The sequence below is a fragment of the Aythya marila genome, assembly GCF_965140915.1.
Source record: "Aythya marila genome assembly, chromosome: 5".
Classification (NCBI taxonomy): Eukaryota; Metazoa; Chordata; class Aves; order Anseriformes; family Anatidae; genus Aythya; species Aythya marila.
This window is the reverse complement of record NC_139046.1, coordinates 46,668,111-46,694,085: the sequence shown is the minus strand read 5'-3', so window position 1 is coordinate 46,694,085 and position 25,975 is coordinate 46,668,111. Positions and strand designations below refer to the sequence as shown.

General features: G+C 43.1%; 1 protein-coding gene across 4 annotated transcripts in view; it reads left to right on the top strand.

Annotated features, from left to right (window-relative positions):
* Positions 1-15,463: 15,463 nt before the first annotated feature.
* Positions 15,464-25,975, top strand: part of CPT1A (carnitine palmitoyltransferase 1A) — a 39,028-nt gene continuing 28,516 nt past the window's right edge. The window contains exons 1-2 of one of the 4 annotated variants that reach the window (XM_082762105.1): positions 15,464-15,606; positions 18,567-18,755. The gene's annotated coding sequence lies outside the window, so the exon portion shown is untranslated. Of the gene's footprint in view, positions 15,607-16,273; positions 16,367-16,853; positions 16,922-18,566; positions 18,756-25,975 lie in introns of those variants that run through there. The other 3 variants (XM_082762107.1, XM_082762106.1, XM_082762108.1) reach the window with 3 other exon arrangements.

Below are 25,975 nucleotides of genomic sequence, written 5' to 3'. Positions count from 1 at the left end.
TTGCAGCCTTGCCCTTCTTTTGGCAGCTCCTTTGCAGCTACACATCAGTGGGTGCTCTAACCCCAACCCTTGGCTGAGCTTTGTCCAGTAGTAGAAAAGAGCTAGCTGGGATAAAAGATTTTGCAGTTTATCCTGTACTTTGGTAACTTGCAGATGGCTCCAGAGTCTCAAAGAGCTGTAAAGGACAGCACAAGGCAAAAATATGTCTGGGGTAAACTAAAAACTGCACAGAGGACTCTGGGTCTCTGCTGCTTTACCTGCATCCTCAGGGACAGGCTACCAGCACCTGCTGGCAGTACTGGTCAAGCAGGGCCAGAAGAGCTGCAAAAAAAGTGGTAGAAAATGCCTAAAGAGTTGAAGTGGCCAAAGGAAGAAGAGGCAGCAGTGACATTGCTGGGGGATGGAAAAAATACAGGTGGTGCTGGCTGAAGGGAAACAGCTACCTAGGCTCCCTGCAGAGATAAAGCTCTTTGTGCCCCAAGTAGCAGAGGCGTGAGGGCTCCTGGTAGGCAGCAGCAGGACCAGAGATGTCCTGCTTAGATTGTTCAGCCCAGAGCAGGCTGAGGGGAGGCCTCATGGCAGCCTGCAGCTCCCTCACGAGGGGAGCGGAGGGGCAGGCGCTGAGCTCTGCTCTCTGGGGACAGTGACAGGACCGAGGGAACGGCATGGAGCTGGGACAGGGGAGGGTCAGATTGGATATGAGGAAAATGTTCTTCACAGAAAGTGGTCAGGCACTGGAACAGGGTCCTCAGGGAAGCAGTCACAGCAGCAAGCCTGACAGAGATCAAAAAGCATTCAGACAACACTATCAAACATATGATTTGATTTTTGGGTTGTCCTGTGTGGAGCCAGAAGTTAGACTCAATAATCATTTTGTGAATCCCTTCCAGCTTTGGACATTCTGTGATTCTATACGTTTCTTGCACTTCAAACAAATATTGGATCTTCTGCACAGCAAATTACTCACAAGGCCATGGAGAACATCTGAAGGAACTTGTGAACAACTGCAAGTGGGTTAGTGTTAGGATTAGGGCTAGCGTTAGGATTAGAATGGTGGTTAAAGTTAGGATAATGGGTTAAGATTTAGGGTAGGGAATAGGATTAGGGATGGTGTTTGGTTTAGGATTAAGGTTAGGGTATGGGTTATGACTGAGCTTTGAATTTGGGTTAGAGTTTCAAATAAACATTAAAATGGGACTGGAGTGCACCAAAGGCATTCAGGGTGCCACAGTGCTGCACAGAAGGCCCTCGTAGAAGATTGGGTCTTGGTTATTTTCAGTCTGTGAGTCAGGGTAAGCACTGGGTATAGTGAAAAGGCTTCATGTTAGGATAGGGGTTTTACAGTTGGAGTCAGGCATTGGCACTCAGAGGGACCTGGCACCCACCAAAGACATGCAAAACCATGCTGATCTGGAGCAGATACTTGTAAACCATCGTGGAGGGCAGAAATGTGCACAGATGCCCCTCCTGCAGTTCAGTGCCCTCTCACAGTCATGTGAAGCATACAAGAAAAATACTCAGAGGGCCACAGATGGCACTTAATCCACTGGAAGTGGATCAGTGGCCTAGTTTGGGATTAGGTTAAGGGTTTAGAAGTAATTATATTTGAGATTTTACATAGTATTTGGATTAGTGTTAGGGATATAGTTAGGATAAATTATAGGACTGGATATAGGTACTCTGAGGCACCTGGGGTGTATCAAAGGCACTTCCAGATTCCTTACTTCCGATAAAAGATATACAGAGCCCTGTTGGCATACCTAAATGCATTTGGAGATTCCTGGCATGCCCAGAAAGTCACCTGAGATCCTGGTGCACATTAGAAAGCACCAGCAGACCTCTCTGGAGCACAGAAAAACCCTATAAGGCCACACGTGCATCAAAAGATTCTGGTTGATCACAGTCCCCTTGCTGCAATTCAGAGCTCTCTCAGATTCAGGTAAAGCACACCTAAAAGCAATCAGAGGCCATGGTGCTCATGATAGAGATGAGGCACCTGGATTTGGTTTAGGTTTAGGGTTTGCAGTTTAAGGTTAGCATTAGTTGGGTTAAATTTAGTTTAAGGATCAGAGTTTAGTGTTCCCATTGAAGTTTAGGCTAAATTTTAGTATCAATTTAGGCTTAAAATAATTGTCGGGATTAGGTTTTGAAGTCCAAGGCACCTGGGCAATACCAAAGGCATTTCTGGGCTCTTTAATTCTAATGAAAGACACACAGAGAGCTCTGTTCCCATACCTAATTTTAGATTCCTGGCATGCCCAGAACATTACTTTAGCTCCTTGTGAGCATCAACAAGTACTCATAGGCCTCTCTGGAGCACAGAATGTCCTTCCAAGTCTGCAGGTGCACATCACAAGGCACTTATCTGTAGCAGAGAATCAAAACAGATATAGATACCTCTGCTGCTCTTCACAGCCCTCTCAGATTCAGGTGAAGCACACCGAAAAGCACTTGGATGTCCACAGTGCTCATCAGAGGACACTTGAAAATTATTGTAAGTAGGTCAGTTTCTTGGACGCAGTTAGGTTTAGTAGACATTAAGGGTTTTATTTAGTAACTCATCTATTTTTAGGGTTAGGATAAATAGTAGGAGTAGGGATTAGTACTCTGAGGCACCTGGGGTTTACCAAAGGCACTTCCACATTCTTAAGTTCTAACAAAAGACAAGGAGAGGCCCCTGCTGGTATCCAGACTGCATTCAAAGTTCTGGTATGCCCTTAAAGTCACCTCTGCTGCACGTCAAAATCTCTCCAAGGCTCCTGGTGTCCACCAGAGGGCTCACCTTGACAAAAACAGAGAGACGTGAACACAGATTCTCCTGTTGCTCTTCAGTGCTCTCAGCTTCAGAAAGCACTCGGAGGGTCACTGTGCTCATCAGATGGCACTTGAAGACTCCCAAAAGTGGGTCCATGTCTGGATTAGGATTAGATTAGGGGTTTAGAAGTAGTTGGGTATTTGAGTCTCATTTAGGATTAGGGCTAGAGTTAGGGTTATGATTAATGACAGGACTAGGGTTTAGCACTCTAAGGCACCTGATTTTGGTTTAGGGGTAGAGTTTAGAGTTAGTGTTGAGTGTTAAGGCTAGTGCTTTGGGTTAGGGTAAATTTTAGGGTCAGGGAAAGTTTAGGGTAGTTGTCAAGAATGGGCTTTGGCATCTGGGAAATGCCAAATGCACTTTCAGGTCTTTTTCGTCCAAACAAAAGCACACCAAAAGGTGCTCAGAGGACCATCACACTCATCAGAAGGCACTCAAAGACATCTGGAGTTGGTATCTCTCAGGTTACGTTGCTGAATGCAAGAACATGTGTATGCTGCTGCAGGTGAGGTGTCCAAGCTCCTGTCTCCTTGCCCTTGCAGCAGTGCTGAGGAGGCTGGTGTGTGGAATCCCCATGCCCAGGCCCTGCATCTGCACTGAGCGCACTGCAGAGGACGATGTTTCCACAGACACGCCTCTCACACAAGGCTGGGTATGTTACTGTGTCCGTTCAGGTGCTTTTCTGTGCAGTTCAGAGACTTCCCAGGCTTTCCAGTGAGGCCTCCAAGGCTCCTTGTGCCTTTCTGTGCTTCCCAAGGGCCCCCGAGTGTGTTTTGGTGCATCCCTGAGGACTCCAAGTGCCTTACTTTGCAGCCTAGGGGTTGTCCAAGGAAATTTCTCTTCACCTTTTAGTCGTTGGTGTTACTTTCTTTGTGGTCCCAGACCGTTCATATACCTTCCAGTGCGACCCATGAGCCTCCTTGGCCTTTCCTGTGTGGCCCAGTGGTTGTTGTATGCATCTCAGTGAGGTCCTGTGGCCTCCAAGTGCCTCCTGGTGCCTGTCAAGAACCTCCAAATGCTATTTGCTTGTCAGCAGCCCCTGAGTGCCTTTGTGTGTGGCCTGGGGACCTTCATGTGCCTTCCTGGGTAGCCCCTGGGACCTCTGTGCTCCTGTGTGTCCCAGGGGCCTCCAAGTGTGTTTCTGAGTGGCCCAAAGGCCTCTAAGTTCATGTTTGTTTGACCCATGATCCTCACTCAGAGTTTCCTAGGACAAGACTTTTGAATGGGAAGCACTGAGCATTTGGGCTGCTTGTGAGGACAAGCTGGGCATGCAGCTTGAGACTGCTGCAGAGTTGGCTCTAGCAATTTGATTCACATGCCAGTCTTGCTCTTCTCTTTTCTGAAGCTTATTTTGTCTTTAAACTGTTGGATTTTTCTGTTACAGTCAACTGAGTTTAGTTAAAGTAAACTAAATATTTCTGGGAAAACTTAAGTACTTCCAATAAGTAGATGTGCTACTAACTACCACCTGTAGTCCATAAGCACACCTTAGTTTACAAGAGATTCTTGCACAATTTTGTGCCTTTGGTGCTGACTATGGGTTGCTCAGCAATCTGCTCTGTAACTTACGCTGTGTTACTTCTTATCCCCATACCTTAATAATACATAAATTTGAGGAGAGGATTGTAATGGTTTTGACCAGGCTAGAGTTAATGAGTTCACACACTTTTACCTTTCTGATTCTCTCACTCATCCCACCTGGGTAGAGTGAGCAAGTGGCTGTGTGATGCTTAGCTGCTTGCCAGTGTTAAAATACAACAGTGAATTTTGAGAACTATCTGGTGGCAGCATCTATGAGAGAAGGGTATTTCAAATACTAGACATGCACCAAAAATACACTGTCTTGGACTTTCCTGTTTTATTTGTCACTCCTGCTTAGGTGGTCTTGGAGATTGAGCCCTAGATCACATTATTTGTGGCTGTGGAACACAGTAGGCTGCAAAACCTAGAAGCAATTTTTAATATAAAAGCTACTACTGAGTATGAATTCTTGAATTCTGGCAGGCTTGGTGCCATGACCACTTCCCTGGGGAGCCTGTTCCAGTGCCTGACCAACCTGTTGGTGAAGAATCTTTTCCTGATATCCAGCCTGAACATCCCTTGTCACAGCTTCAAGCCGTTCCCTTGGGTCCATTTCAGCGGGTATCAAAACACTTCTGCCATGTCAATGGATAGTATTTGGTGGGATTCTGCTGAACAAGATGTGATTGAGCCACACTTGCCCACCCCCTCTGTCAGAAGTCTGGAGTGTAAACACCAGAATAGGTGATAGTGTCCTAGCACCAGTATTTACAGAGGGAGAGATAAATACATTGCTAAACCTTGAACCATATGTCTTGTCCAGTTCAGGAGTCCATTCTGGGCAAGGATACGAAGTGTTTTTGTGCCTGTGTCCTTTTTCAAAAGGACAGGCTATATGAGAAAGACTTCCTCTCTCTATTTGTTCCTGCCATTTGCTTTCAAGGTCAGACTCAAAGGTATCCACCAACTCTTGACTGCAGCAAGCAGGTTTGGTAGGGAGGAGCAGGAATGGGAGACATACCTAATTTTACTCAGTAAAATCAGGTCGTGCAGCCCTATACCAACTATTTACCCTACACTTATACTACCTTATGCGTACCACACCTGCACAGGCCACATGCATTAATTAACATCCCTCCTTCAGCTAAGGAGGGTGGACAACTGACAGCACCCTACATGCATAATTCCAGGCAAGAACAGCCTTGCTCTGTGCAACGAGATGCAATACTGGCATCTCATTACACTACAGGGTGATATTTCCACTTGGAGGCTGCAGGTACAATGTGGGAAGGCCAATCATGAATTCACAGGGCTGGTAGTGTCCTCAGTGTAACCACCCCATCAAAAGAGGATTGTGAAAGCATGCACCCAATAGAAGAAAAACAGAGATTGTGCAAGCTCATCTGTGTTTCATTATTGTTATAGCTGTTGAAAAGTAGTGATGGATGTGGCCAGGAGCCCCTCTACAAAGCCTAGCAATGAAAGGGGTGAGAGATGTTACCAAATCTCCAAATATTCCAATCACATCTGCATATATATTCATGTATTTTGGATACTTTCACAGGAGGTTCAGCAGAACCACACAATTTTCTCTTTGTAAGGCATGTCCAGCCCAAATCCTGGGGTGGGGCTGGGGAGAATGGGCAGTGGTAACTGCAGATATCTCTGGGGAACCTGCAATCTGTAGGAGTTTGTACAAAAATAAATGCAAACAAACAAAAACCTTAAACTTTCAAAGGGCCTAAGAGAAGTACCTTGCGAATAAGGACAAGAGAAGATCTCTGCATTTAGCTAGTTTCTCAAATACAATAATCAAAAACTGCTTAAATAAATTTCAGGCTGGTCTTTTTAAGAACATTGACCTTCCTAAAAGTAGTTCTGAGCAAATTAAGAAATAAAAAAAGATTAGTCAGAGAAAACATTGGATGAAAAAAATGAATCCACAATTTGCTTCCTCTCTACAAACAGAGGAGCTAAATACCACCTCAGATTTAGAAGAGCACAGAAATATGCAATATAAAATTGCTGGGCCATCCAGTCAAGAGCTAGGGTACGACAAATCACAGCTGCTTCAAAGGCAAGATCAGGAAGTTTCACAATGAGAAAAATGCGCAGTCTGTGCTTTGTGAATGCCTGCTTCTAGTAGTTATGTTGGATTCAGTCCTGGAAAATAAATTTTCCAAGGCCCTTTTTTTTATCAATAGCCACACGAGGGCAGTAAGCTCTATTTTCTATTGCAGAAAGATTCTTCCCAGCTCGGGTACTGAACATGTTGCACAAAACGCTTGTTCAATAAAATAAGTAGCTGATATCTGTTCACTAAGGACCTACTGTGAAACAGTGAAATAACTCACTAAGTTTTCACAGTGATAATTTCAGTGCCTTGAAATTTTCTGACATTAAATTCAGCATTCATGAAAATTAAAATATTTATGAAAGACCTAATATTATGGCCTTTTAAAAAACTGCACTGTTTTAGCTGTACATGTAATTTTCCCACATGTGTTCTTTCCAAAAAGTCATTTTCATGTATTTGTTTCTAAAACCAAAATCTTCCTGCATAAAACTCACGATTCAAATCGCATTAACTTCCTAGAAAAGCCGCCTAAGATCAGTCACTAGCAGAGTCATTAACACTTTGCTACAAATATTAGGATTGCATTAAGAAATCCTGAGAAACACTGCCATTTTCATGCAATTTGGTAGACAGTAGTCAGTTCTTGTATTCTGTGATGTATAGAAATATTACTTTTCCCCACTCTTTGTCATTTAAAATCATTCTAAAAATATACTTTTTGGAGGAGAGGTTTAATTTCAGTCCCGTCTCTGACCAATTCAATTACTCGTATATTGTCATATAGGAGAACACTAAGACTTTTTTGCACTCTGTGCTTTTAATAATTCTTCACTCTAATGGCTTTCTAATCTTAGTGATTTTTCCCTTGTTACTTCTGTTCCTTCATTAAGGTACAGGAACATATTTATGTGTGGTGGTATTCTACTTATCCAGCATGTCATCTGTGCACTTCCTAAATTCATTAGCTTCCCAGGCACAAATGCAAGCAAAACTAATTCTCACAGATGATGGGAGTGCAAAGGCTCCAGCATGCAGAACAAGGGGCTTTGCAATAGTAATTCCCTGGCTGACAGTATTTTGAAAAGCAGCCTGGCAGATACAGCTTAGGTAGGAAGCTGACCTGCCTACAGGTCAGTAAATAGCCTACAAAGTCATGTATATTATTTTTCCTTAGGTTCTGAAAAGCTTGTTTTCAAAACATGTTGATGATCTTTGCTTTCATTCACCTTTCTTTATTGTCCTCAGCTCTTCTAGTGATTTGGATGTGTATTTTAGATATGTATAGGTAGAATTTGTGCTTGGTGCATGATCACAAAACTCAGCAGTTCTACACTGAATTGAACTATTCAGTCACAAATACGGACAAAGTCCACTGGATGCTTACATCACTTCGAAAAATTAGCCAAACAGCACAGGAGTACTTCTACACTGCTTGGTTTACTTTCTGTTGCCCATCTTGATAGGAGCTGTAGTTAATGTTTTTAAATAGGTCAACCACTTTGCTTTCTGTAGCAGTTTTTATTACTTATTAGAATGGTTTGATGAACACAACAAGACTGTTAAACATAACTAAATACTTTGATTCCTTCGGAAACTGAAAAATATTAAGGTGCTTTTCTTAGCTATTTACCCACAAAGCCAATCTTTCACCAAAGATTACAGAGATTGGCCTCACAATCATGTCTGCCAGCTCCCTTAGCACCCATGGGTGCAACCCACCAAGGCCCATGCACTTATATATGTTCAGTTTGCTCAAGCATTCCCTGATCTGATTCTCTTTGGCACATTTTCCTTGCTCCAGCGTTTCACTCTGGTCTTGATTAACACCGCGAATCCACAAATCAGTAGTGATATTTGCTTACACAACAAGCACACGGGATGACCAGGGAAGCTAAGGCTGTGTCCCAACAGCTGTGGCACAGCCAACACACAGAGTATTATGGCACGTTGCTGCAGGTGAGGAGCTGTGTCTGTAACCTGGATGTGCAACATCTAGGTTAACTAAGCAGGGAGACTTTAAGCTGCTTTTCTTCCAACGCAAACATTGCCAATACTTATCTTAGCCAGAGTTTCTGTCTATTTCAAATAATTGAAGGCTTCTCCCTTCTGGGGCTGCTAGTGGAACTTCCTTTGAAAACTCAAAGCTTGGAGCTGTGCTGTTGCAATGCTGCTATCATTGGCTTCACCTGTTGCCTCTTCTATAAGCTGTCTGGCACTTGCTTTCTCCCATCTTCCTCCAACTACTGAAGGTTTCACCCCCCCACTTCTTACCACTCAGTACTCTGCTTCATTTAAGTTGGTGGTACTACAGAAGGTAAAGGAAGCATGTGGCAAGTACACTATGTTTTATTATGGCTGCAGGTATAGAAAGATAAGGAAATTCAATAGAAAAGGTACAAAGGTAGATTTTAATTGTATGTGTGCACTCAGCCTTGACTGAAGATGAGACTTGCATATGTTGCAAATCTACAGGGCTTGAAAATCTCTTGGTTATGTATTATACATCTGAAACAAGGGCTGTGGAATTGAGTTCATATTGAAGCCTGTTTATGGAAGCCTACTGGTGCAACAAGAGAGCAACTGAAGCACGGATAGTTTTTATGCTGGCATAAATACTATAATGAAATGGAGATGTCTTTGGGGACTATGCATAGTAAGAATATCCTTTTCTTTCCTGAAAGAGCGGTTGGTGAATAATCCTTGTAAAGGGCAGCACTGTGAATTTTAGTTGCTGACTGTGACTATGGTGTTCAGTACAGGATATTTTCTCTGGCTCAGTTTGCAAATATCACTGGCACTGGTAATAGATGCCAAAAGAGGCTTGATGGGAGGTGGGGTTGTCCTGGTCCACATTTCCTTTATTTTCTGGGAGGTGTTCTGAAATGTAGAGCAATACAGTCACAAAGCAATGGGCGGAATGATAAAATGTGTCCTCACAAAGCTCTACTGGTCATTAAAGAAGACATACCTGAGTAGGCATGATAATTCATAAGGAAAATGACATGAGGAATTGTGGACGTGCTTCAGTTGCCTATGGATGAACTGCAAGCATTTAAAGGGAAAAGACTTAGACTGATATAGCCATGCTACATAAGCAATAGTGGTCTAGTGAGTGTTGCAATGCATTTTTTTTATTTTTTTTTTCCAAAAGCTATGAACAAAGTGAAAGAATAATCTAATCCATTCATCTGGAGGCAAGTAGTCTGCATTTTTTTATCCTGTCTAAAATGGTATGATCATGGGAAATAAAGGAGTCTTTCTTCCCTGCTCCTCAGCTGCACAGATTATTATTGTTTTTTTTTTGTTTTTGTTTTTGCACGGTGTTCCCACGGGCTCTGCTTACCTTGAACCATGAATAACATTGAGGAACTGAGCTGATGTGCTTTGTCCCTAAAGTCCAAAGTGCAGCAAGGAATTGAACTCCCTTCCTTTGATTTTGGCCTGGACTCTAAACAGCAGATCAATCTCTTTCAGTCTCTGGACACAGTCTGGGAATTACTGTAAGGCATATAACTGGTATACTAGAAATGAAGCAAATATTCACAGATACTTGACAATGCCATTGTCCTCCCAGACCTATGTGGGTAGCAAACAAGTAGAAAATAGTACATACAGTATCTCTTACCCTATGAGCCCCAGAAATCTGCAGTACAAACCCCTCAAGGTATGCCTAGTATTTGAAACTGTTAAAGGAAATTATGCTATTAATTTGCTGGTGAATGTTAGTCTGAGAGACAGATTTTCTATTGACAGTGGATTACTTTAAATGTTTTACAAGTGGACCTGATGTCTTCCAAAATGTACCTGCCGGATTCTTCAATTTGAACAAATAAACTTCTAAATAAAATTCCAAATAACCTCTAAATAAACTTCAAATTTTGCTAGAAATAATGGTATGTATTTTCAGGCCAGATGATTTTCTTTCTCAGAATTTTGCAGAATTTAGGGAGTGTCCCAAACACAACCACTATTAGGTTGCAACATTCACTAAAGCTTTTTCTAATTAATATACATGGACCTTTGGTATTGTGTTTTTGACTTTTCCCTTACTTTAGAAAACGCCTGCCTACATGCTTCCCTTTCAAAACTTGGCCAGGCTCCATTTTGCTACTGTCAACATAACCTTAGGCACATGCTGTAAGTAATGCCCTTTATACCTGGGATGCCATCCATTTTCTCACATCAAAGATGGTATCAGGTGATCCATATTCCTCACCCAATGTGACTGTGGAGGACAAATACTCAAATTCAGGGAAAAGAACTGAAACATCAGAAGGAGAGTTATGGAAAAACAGATAGTTTAAAAATTTCTGTGTGTGGCAGATCTAACACGTGCTGTCAATTCCTTCCAAATAGGCTCTTTACATATTTTTCTGAGCAGAGGAACACCTATGAGCTTGTCCAAAAGGACAGTCTCATCTGTATGGCACTGCAGTGCTGTTCATTTTGCTCTTACTGTTCAATATGTATTAAAAATATATTAGAGAAGCAGTGCAGTGCTTGGAATGTGGTGTTTTAAGCATGCAGATGCCACAATTCCTTTTGGACTTTTTCTCAAATATGTTCAGGCACTTTAAAAAAAAAAATCTCAGTGGATTCTATCATCATTATTTGATCATAAATTTAACCCTTTCTGTAAAACTTCTCTAACTGACCTGCTAAGTTTAAGGACAATTCAGTCAGCAACATGTTAGGCTTATATTTATACACTTCTCAGTGGGTATTGATTAGTTTTTCTGTTCACTTGGTCCAGGTCATATCTTTGGAGGTCATGTTGCAAAAGGTAGGAATATCTCATATGTACAAAACAGTAAGTCCAGGCACTGGGAGCATAACCCTGGCCATGGAGAATTCTTGGGTCAAATCTGGGGAAATTAGGTGGGTTTTCACCACCTGAAGTTATCATTATGAAATTTCTAAAGCAACACTGTATTGCTCGCTAGTTGAGCGGCATCTGTGAGTGTTGACTTTCCAAAGATGCCCTAAAGCCTAGTTTGACAGCCTAAACCAGGGGTTTAGAGTAGTTACTGCAAAGGTACACTAAACAAAACCTGTCACGTGTTCTGACCAACCATTTCACAGTTTGAATGATTGTAAAATCAGAATGCTCATTCCACTCCAGAATAACTAATACAATAGAAGTTCAGTTCAAACAGTGGTAATGTTTAAGAGAAGAAGAACGTATTTATTTTCTTAGAACTTCTGCTGTTGAAGTCACAGATACACACAGTATGCCTTCTGCTAGGTCTGAATGTCACAGGATAGGCTGATATCCCTGTTGACAATGCAGTCAAGCCATGTCAGTAGTGACCTGTATCTGTTTTTGTTTTAAAAAAAAAGACAGGGTAAGACATGACAACTCTCTTTTCTGTTTAAATATCAATTGGACTGCTTCTATATCCTCATGAGAAAGTATTTAAGAATGAAGGAAAAAAACAAGCCAGATCAAAGTCTTCCTTTCCATTACTCTGCTGGTACATTTTGGCGTTAGTCAGTATTAACAATGGTGGCTAAGATGGTTGACTCATAGCAGTAAGGGCCTGGGAGTCAGGAGTGGTCTGAAACATGTAAGAAAAGAAGGATGTGGCAATGCATGGGTATTATTTCTGGTAGGCAAAATCATCCAGGGATTTTCACCAGTAAGTATATGTGCTGACTGGTGAATGCAGTTTTGCAATGGTTCTTTTTTGATTTTTGACATAAATTTGATTCTTGACATAAAATCCTGTACCTTTTGGCTATTGGGTTTTGTAAAGATCTCTGCTTTTCCTACAGATAAATGCATCTATTCTGTGAGTGTGCACATGTGTATGTGTGTATACTGTCAGGACCCTGAGCAGGCTCCTCAATGCCTCCGTGGCTTTTGGGTGCAAGGCCTCAGATACAGGGTGCAGCTTTCTAGCCTTGATAAGAGCTGTTAGGGGAGGATCTAAGGGCCTCAGCGGGGCTCCCTGCTTCACTTGGAAGGAGCTTTTCAGCTGAGGCTTTTGTCCTTGATGCCCTGGCCTTGCAGCCAGTCCCCCACCTGGCCACGCTCCCTGTTGATCTGGACCCTGACCCTGACTCAGTTTTCCAGCTTGACAACCTTGGACTTCCTCATTGCTGCAGACGTGTCAAATGATCCGGCTGACCCTGTTTACTGTCACTGGACCTATTCTGCTCCCCTTGCTCAGGTGCCAAGGGATGGTGCCCTTGTCAGGGAGGGCACTGCCTTGCCTGCCTTGCACTCACCCTTGACTCCTGGCATACAAACATGCGTGCACTTAGCTGTCTACAAAAGGTGTATTTTGGAGCTGTTCTTCAATTCACTTACTACAGATGTGTTTTGCCACTCAAATTATCAGTGATAAATTGCTGAGGGATGCTGGGTTACCAGTGGCTATGTGTCCTAATTATGAAACGGAAACCTTCATGTTCAGATATCACAGGAGATAATACAAAGGAAAATAAAATAAACTGTCTTGGTGATGTTTAAAATGAAACTGTCTGACTAGTAAGCAAACTGGGACAATAGCTGGTGAAGCAACTAAGACTACATCGAACAATTGTGTGCTGAAAATCCTGAACAATTCAATTCCAATAAGCAGAATAAATCAGTTTCAACACAATTCAAGATAGTTGGTTGTCTATATTAAAATTGCTTGACTTCAGCTATTTGAGAAACTGAATCAATGTAATAATAATAAAAACACCAAAAGAGAACAATGCAAAATCATGTTGAGGATAACGAGTTTCCATTGAGGATAACCAACTTCCAAACATGATCCAGGCTTAAGGTTTAGTGATGTGACATCATTAAAATCTGTCAAAAATAGACAAAAGCAAAAATAATGAGCAGTACTGGAGAAGAAAAGCTGCTGCAAAGAAGCCATGTTGCATGTACAGAAGAGAAGAAATCTTGAAGAACTGGGGTAAGCTGACCAGAAGGATTTAATTCAAGAGGTACATATCTATAATGCTACACTTAAACTATTTCAGTCTGCATAGTTGTCATTGATTATTTTGATTTCTTTGGATTGTAAGAATCAGAATTAATTACTAGGAGGTCTTATAGTACCAAGCACATATTCAGTATGTGAATTACGGTGGAAAAAATGACTTATCTTTGCTGGGCAGTGAAAGATTAGAATTCCAGGCCACATTGCAGGCTTGCAGCTGACTACAGTTCCAGTCATGAGAAGCAGAATCACCTTATGTCCCTAGATGAAGAGAAAGCATACTTAGCAGAGAGAATGGAGCAGTAGCCACAGTAAAAGATGGTCCATGTTCTGATTAGGACGATCTTACTCGAGGAAGTATTTGACTTGTTTCACCTGGGTTAATGGGTGAATAGAGCCTGACCTAGGTGATAGTGGCAGGACCACTGGCAACTAGTCACAGGACTATCTGTAATGTTATGTTTACATCTGCCAGCAAAACAGAGCCAAGTCAAGTTTGGCTAAGACACAATCACACAACCTCATGTAATGCAATGCTTTTCATGTCCTTATGGAGGTTAGTTGCAGGGGGCTTAGAATCACAAGTTTATCTGGGTGTTCCCTAATTCATGAGAAGAAAATAAACAACACCAACAACTGTTCCCAGCTGACTGATTCCTTCCTGATTACCGTGTAGATGAACATGTTGGCTGGGGACAAAGATATGAGGAAACTCCTGGTAGAATGAGAGAAAGCAGACTTGCGTTGGTGTAAATCTGTGGTTTTTGCTTGTTTAATATTTCAAAGGTAAAAAGCACCCGGAAGAAAAAACATTCAACAACAAACATCAAGACATTTTAGGTTGTCTTTGTGCATAATGAAAAATATGCAGATGATTTTTTATTTTTAATCTCCTTGTAGAACACATACACCAAAGAGACAAAACTTATTAATTACCACCTTCTAACTCTTCAAGTTACATTATACATTATTTAGCCATACCTGTTATGGCTAAATACATGTAAACATGGATGCTGCTGAACTTGGGCGCATAAATGGGTTTGTGGTGATTTATTTATTTTTATTTTTTTTCCCCCCTCTTACTAATACTAATAGACCTAAGCCTCCTCTCCTTGTTTTCTTCTGGGCTTTATGCTTCTTCCTGGAGTAGTAACATCTTAAAATCACATCATTAGGCATGGAACACTGGAGGTGAAAATTCTGACCAGTAGCGTTTCGTTTTATTGACGTTGCATGATCTTAAGGATGTGGGAGAGGCTCAGTCTGTAGTGTCCGTGCTTCTGGATTTCATCATATGTTTGTGTGCTTTGGAGCCTTCAGGCACATCCTGGAAATTCCAGCTGGCAGGACTGTGGGGTTGGGTGGATCTGCCCACAAGGGAAAGATTATGAATCCCAAATTGTCCTAGTTCAGAACTGTCGTGTCGACACCACTGTAGTCTGACGTCATTTCAGACAGGACAGAGACTTCCTGCACCTGTCATACTGAAGTCAGAAGGTGCATCAGAGATATTCAAACTCCAAGATCTTGACACCCAAAAGCGACTGGCCCATTGCAAGCATAAAATTTAATCATTTCAACTTTTGCATGCTCTGGGACTGACACTTTTATTTAGATTGCTTCCATGATTTTGCATTTTTGGAAGCCTGCAATTACTTTTGGGAAGCACCGAGCGCACCTCCTTCTTCAGCCCCCTCCCTGCATTCGTTGCACCCTCGCAGGTCCCCCATGTGTTACATTACCCCAATTTACACCCATATCCCAACAACTCTACACCCCCACTGCCTCTCCTCGCAATCCCTGGGGCTTTATCGCCCGGGAGCGGCCACCTCCATGCCTCAGGAGCCCTGTGCGCCCCTTGACACCGCTCCCCTTCACCCCCACAGCCCCATCCCACCTCAGCTCCATCCCAACTCCCCTCAGGCCGCCATAACTTCCCCCCTTCAAACCCCGCCCCCCTGGGCGCTGCCCACCAATCACCCCCCAGCACCCCCCACCGATGACCTATCAGCGCCCTCCTCCCTTCCCGCTCCTCCGCCCCGCCGGCGAATCCCCGCCCTCTTTCCCACAGGCAGCCAATGGCGGGGCGGGCGGCAAGCGCGGCTCCGGCGGGGCGTGTGAGGGGAGCGGCCGCCGCCCTCCTTCGCTCGCTCCCTCCCTCGCCGCCTCCCAGCTCCGGCGCCGGTCTCCTGCGCTCGGCCGGCTCCGGGCCGCCCCTGGTGGAGCCGCTGAGCGGCGGCGGCGGCCCTCAGCAGGTGGGTGGCGGCCGGCCGGGCCGGGGGAGCCTCCCGGAGCGGGGCTGAGCCGCCGGCGTGCCCCGTGAGGTGTCCCCGGTGCGGGAGGCGGCGGAGGGGACGGGGTTGTGGGGAGGGGGGCGCCTGTGGGGCTGCTGCCCCCTGGTTTGGGCGCCAGAAGCTTACCCCCAGGGTTTTTATCCCTGCTGCCGAGCTCTGCGTGACACCGGGGCTAAAAGCTGTGAAACTTGCACGAAAATAGCGCAGTCACCGTAAAAAAGTGGTTTTTGAGGTGTGCTTGGGCTCGTTGCGGCAGGGAGAGGTGAGGGCCGGCAGCAGCTGCTGGTCCCCGGTTGCTCGCCGCGTTTTTACGCACCGTGAAGGTTTTGTGCCGCGTCTTGGGTTTTCAATGGGAAAAAGCAGCGTTAGGCGTGACTTTGGTTGTTTATTTAGCTGTGGTGCTGGTGGCGGAGCTGCAGCGTCAGGTGCCTTTTTTTGGGGGAAAGGAAAAAGTGCAAAGCGAGATGGAGAGAAGCGGCCCATTGTGCCTCTCACCTGGCAATTTGTCAGCGCTTGAAGGACGATTGTGTTGAAACTCCGCAGCGTAGAGGAAATTACTGTACGGAGGACTACTCATTTCCTTATCACGTGTGTAGGAGTGCAGCAGTGGGGCTGGGGAAGATGTTTTGTGCGGGGTTTCTCAATTCTATTTTCCTGCCTGCCCTCCTCAGTTTCTGGATCCATGTGCTCGGCTAACGCGGTCGTGTGTCCTCTGCCCAACGTGAGTTGTACAGTAGGCACCGGTAAGGTGCTCTTGGTTCGTTGATACAACTAATAATTACCGAGCTGTGATGTTGTAGGTGAGTGAGGTGGCTCTCCTTTAATTAACGCAGAAGCGCAGCTTCACCTGCTCACACAGAAACAAGGCTCCGACAGAGCCGTGACCTGCTGGGAGCTCGGGGATGTTCTGGGGGTGCGACAGCCTCAATCCGAGCACCCTGCTGCAAGGAAAGGCTACTCCTAGCTTAAAGAAGGACCGTGACATCCCACAGCTGAGGCGTGTGAGCTGAGGGCGCTGCGCTGCCTTCGGGGCAGCCTTGGCTCGGGCTCGGCGCCGCGACCTTTCACCCACTTCCCGGCAGCGGTCACGTGGGCGGGGGGCGTGGCCTGGGGGCGGTGGGTGTGGTTACGGGGCTTGGCCCCGCCCATAGGTGGGCGTGGTCAGGGTGCGGGCTCCGGGCGCCCTGCGGCGGGGAGCGGAGCGGAGTGGGTCGGGACAAACCGGATCGAGGGGAACCGGATCGAGCCGGCAGCGCGTGGAGCGGCTGGAGGTCTGGTGCGTGCGTGGAGGAGGGGTGTTCGCGTTGGCTGCACGCAGGGGTGGCAGGAGCGCTGCATCCCCAGCGTGGTGCGTGGCCGGTTCTGGAAAGTCTTGTGTAAAAAATGACCTAAGTGGAAGCTTTTATTTAAGGGAAATACACTTTTCTCTCTCTCTTTTTTTTTTTTTTTTTTTGTATATATTCTGAAGATACTGACTTTGCCCTGCACTGTGCTGTATCATAGTCCCAAACTCCAGAAAGACAAGCTATATGGCTGAAAAGCATCCCTCTTTCCTGTGTCTGGATTAGCTTTAATTTGAATGGTTGGCTTAAATATTAGGAATATGCTTAGATGTGGCTCTTCGGTATTCCAGACTTTCATCCTTACACAGTAAATAATCATTGAACTACTGTGATAGTAATTCCTTCATTTTGTCCTTGGTCACCTGACATTGTGGTCATGTTTTTGGACTTCAGAGACGCTGGAAGATGGACATCTTGTAGGGCTGCTGAAAGGCCTGCAGTTCTAGAAACGTTTGTTACCACAGAGGGGATAAACATAATTCTTTACTGCATGAGCTTAAAAGCTAATTAGTGCAAAGGGATAAAGAAGGGAGACAACTACTGTAATTAAATGCCTAAGTGATGGCTTTTATAGCAGTATTTAAAGTAACCAGATCCTAGTGCTTAGGTTTTTGAGGGGGGAGTGAGGTTTCTGCGTAGTACAGTAGCTGTTCAGTGTTTTTTTTGTGTGTGTGTGCTTATCTCTTACTCAGCAAGATTATTGTGAATTTTGAGAAGGTCAGAAGAGGTGGCTTGCTGGAATGTGTACTGTGTAACATATTGCAGTGAAGACTAGAATTATCTAAAATACCTAGGAACAGTGCAGTATGTGCAAACCTGTAATGAAAATGTTGTAAATAATGACAGCTGTAAGAGTTTCGGTTTTGATTACAGTTGTGGAGTGTAGCAGTGGAGTTTTTGTTGTAGTTGTTTTTGATGGAGTGTACATTACAGAACCATGTTGTATAGCAACATGCTATTCAGGAGGAGGAGACAGGCTGTATGATCCATAAGCTGTAGGGATTAGCCTGGTAATTAGCGCATTGTTTGATATACTTTCCCGTCTTTGCCTGGCTGTTTGCTAGGTGAGAAGCCAGCTTACTATCTGTGGTCTTTCTCCTGTGGAGATGTCAGTGAAAGCAATCTGTTCTATGAACGTGTCTCCAAAACATCTTGATAGTATCTGGTTTGACTGTAATGGGAGATTAAAGCCTATAAGCAAACACTTGCATTTACTTGTCTTAAACTGCAAGATGAAACTAGCCTTGGAGTCAGGCACCCAAGATCACCTCTCTTACTGCAGCTAGCCAGCAACCACTAATTTCATCCCCCAGAAATAACCGGGAGGGTAGCAGAGTAGTGGATGAACTTTGTTCATCCCACGGTTCTTTGCCATCTTGGACCTGTTACATGCAGACAGATCAGGCCAGTGTATTCATCCAGTGTAGTAAAAACCACTGTATCAAAGCTGCTGTTTGTGACAATTTTCTCCTTTGGCATCAGTTCTGACTAAATGGTTCCAGTCTGATCCAGTCCTGAGCCATTGAAAGCTGCGTGTGACTCAAAGTTCAAACTGTTTTTCTTGACTTTCTGTTTCAGAGCTGCAGTTAACTATTTGCCATTGCTGTAGCTTAATGGATATTAGCAGCTGACAGCATTGGAATGAATCTGGCTCTGAGCGTGTCCTGACCTACCCAAGAGTCCAGCTGCGGTGAGCCTGTGGGGCGGAAGACTTCTGTGTGACAAGCAGGTTTCAAGTCCTTTTTTGAAGCAGACAGAGCTGTTCAGGTATGTTCACATTTCATTCATTGGTCTGTTTGTTTGTCTGTGGGTGTTTTGTTGTTATCTCATCCTTTCACATATGCCTGTCATTCCAGTCCCCTTCTTGGGAAGGGGATAAAGAAATTGGGCCAAGATTCCAAAGAAGTTGCCTGCAGAGAGTAGCTAATCTATACCCAGAAGTGATCTTGGAAAATGCTGGACAGGTCACAAACTGATAGCTTGGTCAGTGGGGCAGTACTGCTGAGGTGTTCTGATTTCAGTGTGCTATGGGTGAGGTTTGCAGTGTTGCTGTACCTGTAGAAGCACGTGTACTCAGGTCTTCTGCTAGGGTTAAACCACAACATTTGTTCATTTTTAGATGTAAGTAATTCTTTAAAACGTTGCAGCGTAAGGGGACCTCAGCCATAAGTGAGGATGAGAGCGATCAGAGCCAATGATTAGCAATAACAAAAAAAACAACAACAACAAAAAAAACCACCCACAACCACCAAAAACCACCCCGCAAAACTTTCATAATGGGTAGTGAGGGAAAAGCTCCTTTCTCTTTGATGCTTTGGTTAAGCCACTTCACACATTGGCCTACTAGTCATATTTTGGGAACTTTGAGAGAACTCATGCATAAATAAATATCACCTTCAGCTTCTAGGAGACTTAAAGTGATTTTAGCTTGTTTCAGTCACAACTAACAAGGTATGAGAGAGCCCGTCAGTTTAACTTATAGATTAACATCACATTCAGTCGATCATCATTTAATGCAAATTTTAAAGGGGAGTGATTGCTTGGTTTGTTTTATTTCTATGCTGTAGTCACCAGCTTCACCTGAGATGCCCTACTGAGTGACTTAAATCCTCGTGACTGTTTATTGCAAAGGCATGGCTTGGCTTTACTCCTCAGATTTCTCTTAATGATTTTGTGTCTGTAGACCTGTTAGAGTATGCTTAATCACTGTAAGGTGAGTTGTTGGTAAGACTTGGGCAGCAGCCTCAAGCATGATTTTTTATTACTGAAAATTGGTATGCAAGGAAGCTAGTTAGAAATAGAGATTCTTAAGTGAATAACACTGTTGGTTAATCTTTACAGCAAGTTCAGAAGTCAGCTACTTGCAAAATATCACATGGTTCATGAATAAGCCCTATACTCTTTCTGAGCTATCTTGTTACATTTTTGCAGAACTCTAATCTACACTGCAAGAAAGTGGCATTAGCTAGTAAAATATTCAACAAACAAATGTCTTTTTGGTCACGATTAAATGTTTCGGCTGTATATTTGATGCTGTTTACTGAAGATAATTATAGATCAAAAACAGTTTCCTTTGGGAGGCGTAGTGACCTTTTTGGAAACTTTAATGCATGTACATTCAGACAACTTTGATCTTTGTTTGGATTTCTGTTGAACTGGATGCTTTACGTGTTGGTTTGAGCTTTGTTCAGCTGTGCATCACAGGAGCACCAGATGCTTGTGAGTAAAAGTGTCTTTGGCATCCTCTGGTTAGCTGCCTGCCCTACCAAAATTCTGCCCTAATGCTAGAGGATAGGCTGTGTCAGGTACTGGTACAGAGGCACTCACATAAGAGCAGATTTGACTGAGTTACTGCATTGGTGCTGGATACTGCTGTGCAGCATATACTTCAGTGACTAAATCTGCTGTACTTGTAGCAAACTGTGAAAACACCTTACTGAAGTCACATCAGCTTTGTTATTGAACACAGGCTCTTCATTTGATAGGGCCAGTCACTGTTTTCCTTTCCTCTAGCTATATACATGCAACAGTAAGTTAGTATTGTGTCCCACCACTTGTATCAGAAATCTACCTGCTCTAGACTAGCTAGCTTTCATGCAACCACGTAGTAGCGTTCAAAATGACTACGTAAGTCCATAAACGTTGTATACTAACACACTAGTGCTTTCAGAGAGGACAAAGTTACTGGAATAATGTTTAAAAAAAATCAGGTGAAGAATCGTCTGAAAAGTTCATGTAAAATCTACAAATGTACAAATCCTACTGCAAAATCCAGCTGCTTTTATTCTCCAAACTAAGGGTATTTTTTTGTCGGTTGCAGAGAACTTGTTCCACTTAAACATCTGTTCCCAATTTGACTTCCAAGGTGTGCTGTTCTTTTAAAGCAATTGAATTGTTTATGCCTAAGATTTCTTGTTCAGGCCTTATTTTTTTGAAGTAGATCTACTTAAAAAAAAAAAAAAAAAAAAAACAAATTTCAGGAAGAATCTGTGGTAGCTATGCAGTTAAATACAAAACCTTTCTCAAAAACAGAGCTTTATGTTCAACATGAGCAGCACTAATGATAAACTGGGAATTTTGGTCTACGTGCGGGCTCTACTGTAAATGGGATGCTACAGATACTGACTGCTGGAGTTTGGATGCTTTGTGTTGCACTCAGGCCATCCCGAGGGACTTTTTGAAGGGGATAATGAACTTTGCACGGCTCAACTGAGAACTTTATTCTTCTTCTGTATTGATGTTTTGGTTTTTTTCTTCTGAACCCAGCATTGAAATTCTAAACTTTGTCATTCTTTCCATGCCTTTGAAGGCGTTCTTCCAGCTCTCCATGTATTCTTTCCTGAAATGTTATGCCTGGTACATAAATATGTAAAAGGAAGATTAAAGAAGAAAAGCATGCTGTTTGTAAGGCACTTTGTGCAATTGCTTCTTTTTTCTATTCTAGCACTTGTTTTCTTCTCCCTGATTGCAGGACTCAAGATCCTTGAATGCCAAGTGTCCCCTTGCTAAAATAATACAGGATTTTTGTTTTATTTAGCTCTTATACCAACAGTCCCAGAATGGTTGAGGCTGGAAGGGACCTCTGGAGGTCATCTTATCCAGCTGCCCCACCACTCAAGCAAGATCACCTAGAACTGGTTGTCCAAAATCATATCCAGATAGCTCTTGAATATCCAAGGGACAGAGACTCCACAGTCTTTCTGGATAGGTAATGCTGGGCCCCATCACATTATAAAATAAAAAATCCTCACGTTCAGATGGACCCTCCTGTGTTTCAGTGCGTGTCCAGTGCCTCTTGTTCTGGTACGGGGCACCGCTGAAAAGGGCCCTGCTCTGTCCTCTTTGCACCCTACCTTTCCGATATTTATACCCTTTGATAAGATCCCTCCTGAGCAAGCCTCTTCTCCAGGCTGAACAGCCGTAGCTCTTTCAGCCTGCCTTCACAGGAGAGGTGTTTCAAGTCATCTTAATCGCTCTTCACTTAATTACTACCCTCTCCAGTAGCTTCATCTCTGGTACTGGGGAGCCTAAAACAGAATTCCAGATGAGGCCTCAGCGGCCCTGAGGGCAGGATTACCTCCCTTGACCTGTTGGCAAGGCTCTTCCTGATGTGTCCCAGGGCTCTGTGAACCTCCTCTGCTGCAAGGGGCCCCTTGCTGGCTCCTTGTGCAACTCGCAGGGTTGATTTCCAGCGGGTCTCCAGCGTGTGGTAATGCACCGGGTTGTGATGCAGGACTTTGCACTTCTCTTTGTTGACCTTAAAGAGGTTTTAACCTGCCCATTTCTTCAGCCCATCTGAGTGGCAATACAACCCCCGGTCTGTCAGCCACTCCCACCTGTATGTCCATCTGCTGAATGGTGGTTCCTTTTTTTTTTTTTTTTTTTTTTTATTTCAAGCTTATTTAAAAAGTTGGAAAGATACTACTTTTTCTGCTAAACATCTGAGAGGGTGCCAGTTTGATAAGACCTGAGAACTTCTGCAGAATTCAAATAGGCAAAGACATCCTTGATGACTGTTGCCCAGCTATACTTAAAGTCTTGCAAAAAATGTCTTTCTGTTTGTGTAAGAAGAAATCCTGCTGCCTAATGTAAGTGTAACTGACAGAGGAACATCAATGGCAGAAATCTGAAGAGAAATAAGGAATATTCCAGGAAGAGAATTAGGCACCTCAGTGCTCATGATTATCTTACTTTTAGTATCTGGTATGAAGTGATCAGTTTCGGTCACGAGCAATTATGAGCAATTTTTGGTTTATATAAACAAAACGCACTCATAGTTTTGACTTTCCAAGGAAGTCGAAAATGCATATTTATATATTAGAGCTTAACTGGGAGAGACAAAATACTTTGTCTTTTGAAACGAACACAGTGCAAGTGTTTTAGTGTTTTAACCCAGGGCTCTGATTCATTAAGTCTGTCCTTAGACTTGGCATTCAGTGATCTATTCTAAACCACCAAAATAAAGTTAACCAATGAAGATGCAAATGGGATTTATTTATTATTTTTTTTTGGATGACAATTTCTTCTAAAAGCTGTGGCAAGCTCATCTCCTGAAGGAAGTTCAAATTATTTTTCTTCCTTAGAGATGTGTGTGTCTGTGTGAGGTTATAAAGGTTTCCAGGTTCTGCTGAATCCAGTAGCATACTTTAACTCTTAGCACAGGGCTATGTGATGCTGCAAGTCTGCCCACCACCAACGAACAACGGTTTGGGTGTCAGAGATGTCTGTCTGAGAACTGTGGTAGTATTAAACCTCGCGCAGGGTGGTATGTGATGGCATTCCCAGCAGTCACTGTTCTTCAAGAAAAGAGTCAACCATTGACTGCCAAAGTAGAATCATTGAAGAGATTTGCTGGATGAACTGAGTTTGATTCTTGACAGATATATGCACCATATATAAAAGCTAATATACAAGTAGATGTCAAAATAGTATGAAGGGAGCTTCAGACTAAATTAATATTGCTTAAAGTGGGAGTCACAGAATTCTTTCACCCAGATTTTAGCTGTTCAGGGCTGTATGAATAAGATTTCTCTGTTTTTACTCTGCACTTGTTAATTTCCTTCCTTTGCAGGAGAAGGATCTGTGGATGTGAAAACTGCATTTAAGTAACGTCTCTTCCTGGTGACTGGACTATATCCAAGGAGAGATGGCTGGATTTTCCCTATTGCAAGAGGAGTAGGAATTAGAGAAAATGTATGAGTTGAGCAGGGGGCTAGGATGAGCTCTGAGATTAGAGGCAATATGGATATGGAGAGGAGTTGCTTTTTGTGATGAGGAGGTGCTGGCTTTCCTTAGCTTTTTTTAAACACTCTCGTTTTATCCATATAAAGCCTATGAAATCTGCAGAAACATATTAAGGCTTATACTCAATAGCATTTCCAAAAGTATCTGATTCAGGAATTAATAACTTATTTCGCTCAATGCACACTAATACGTTTAACTCTTTTGTATGATGGCCTGGTGCTTTTTAAGATACACATGAAAATTCTTTCACTGTCTTTTTAGACATTGTGTTCTGTATTGTATCTCTCAGAGAGGTTACCAACCAGAAGTGTCTTCTTGCATGTCTGACTAAATGTTTCCTGGACATGGGATGTTTTTTAGCTTCAGATTTCCCAGAGCTGAGACCAACATCTCCTTGGAAATAGGAACATGTAGGCCCTAATATAAAGCTGGCTGTCTGGGGCTTTCACCCTGAAATCACTAGGACTGTGGGCATGAGAATCTAAAAAGTTAAACCTTGGTCTTTGTCGTGACAATGTCCTGAAATTGCAGAAACAGCACAATGAGGAGGTTTTATGTGTAGTAGACAAACCAACATAGATTTTACATTTTACCATTTTCAGACCATTAGATCTATCAGGGCTTGAGCCTCACGGCATGTTTTGTGTTTTCTTGACCAAAAATCTGACTTCCAACCTAGCAGTATTTTGTTTATAACAATGGAAAAATAATGTGGTAAGTTTTGATTGGCTCAAGATGCAGTATGAGAAGGGAGGAGGAGAAGCATTTGCAGCTGTTACAGCACGTTCAAATTGAACTAAAACCAGAAGAGAGCAGAGAACAGCTTTCTCCTTCAATAAAATAAAATTGAACCAAGTTAGGGGGCAAACGTGTCTGTCAGATATGTTAATTCTATAAAAGAACGCTCAAAAGTATGAAAATAACTGTTTAAGTTTACTTGTAGAAATTGTGTTCATCTTTCTCTTTTTTTCCTTTAAGACTTGGCCAAGCTGCTAAGGCCGTAAGCTCTTCGTTATGGCTCGCTGCTGGGAATAGGGCTAATTAACATATGCTGTACAGAAATATTTTGCTGACCAAAACGCCTTAAGTTAAAAGAAGTTATTGTTTCAGTCTTAGCAAGCTGATTGATGTGGGCTCTGCCTTACCAACAGTGGTAAGTGAAGTCTAAAATCTCGCGCATGCTCCTGCAGCCTGTGCTCTTTCACCTACTTTGTGAGCAAGCACGTGATGGCAGAGGAATGCAAAGGAGGGGAAGTGTACAGCAGCTTATGATTGAATTGGCCTTTAAGAGCTAAAAGAAGTGTTCAAAGAAAGGCACTCCAGGAAGTCTCTTTGGTACTTCGCCATCATAACTCAGAACAAACAAACTAGTCTTAAAGACTTATTTTCCTTCGGTAAAGGAAAAGGATATGAAAAGAAACAAGCCGTTTGGTTTTATATCTTTCAGGGTCAAGTAATACAGTCCTATAACCAAACCTGTCTTTGTTTTCAGGGCTTGTTTAATTGATTCAGGATTAGTTTTCACTTGTGCTTCATTTGGTAATAAGGAATATTTTCCCTATTGAAGCATATTTAATGATCATGCTAAATTTAGTGTTGTTAATATATCAGGTTGACGGTTTCTGATGAATGCTATTTATAACTTTTTCTACATTGGACAATAGAAACACATGCACTTCAGAGGGAGGGTTTACTGAAATCCTTTCTCTTCGCAAACCAGGAGGAGGATTTCCAGGCTGAGAAGCCATAGGGGACTTGAAGGGTAACAGAAACTAGTTCATCTGTTACTTTTATGTTCTGGGATGCCAGTGTCTTATTCTATGTGTGATCTGGAGAGCCAGGTGGCTCTTTCGAAATGAGTCTGTGGGCCTGATTCTCCACATAGGGATATGGTGTGTGTGTGTGTCTCTTTGTTTTTTTGTTTGTTTTTTTTTTGTTTGTTTGTTTTTAACCCTGGTCTTAATAATAGCACTAAACTTACGATGAATTCTTTGATTGCTCTCTCCTTTTTTGAGCCCTGTTGTGTCCAGGGTGTGCCATGTATTACTATTGCCTATTTCATCACTCACACAATTTTGGCCTCAATGTAGAGCTGATGCACAGTTTACATGAATGAATACCCAGCTGACTGACTTCCTGATGCTTGCCAACAGCACGGCCCCTGCAAATGAACGGTTGTTAGTGACTGAGTCATGAAGTGCTACAGATTGCAGTTGTTGCTACAGCATGCAGGACTTAAAGGT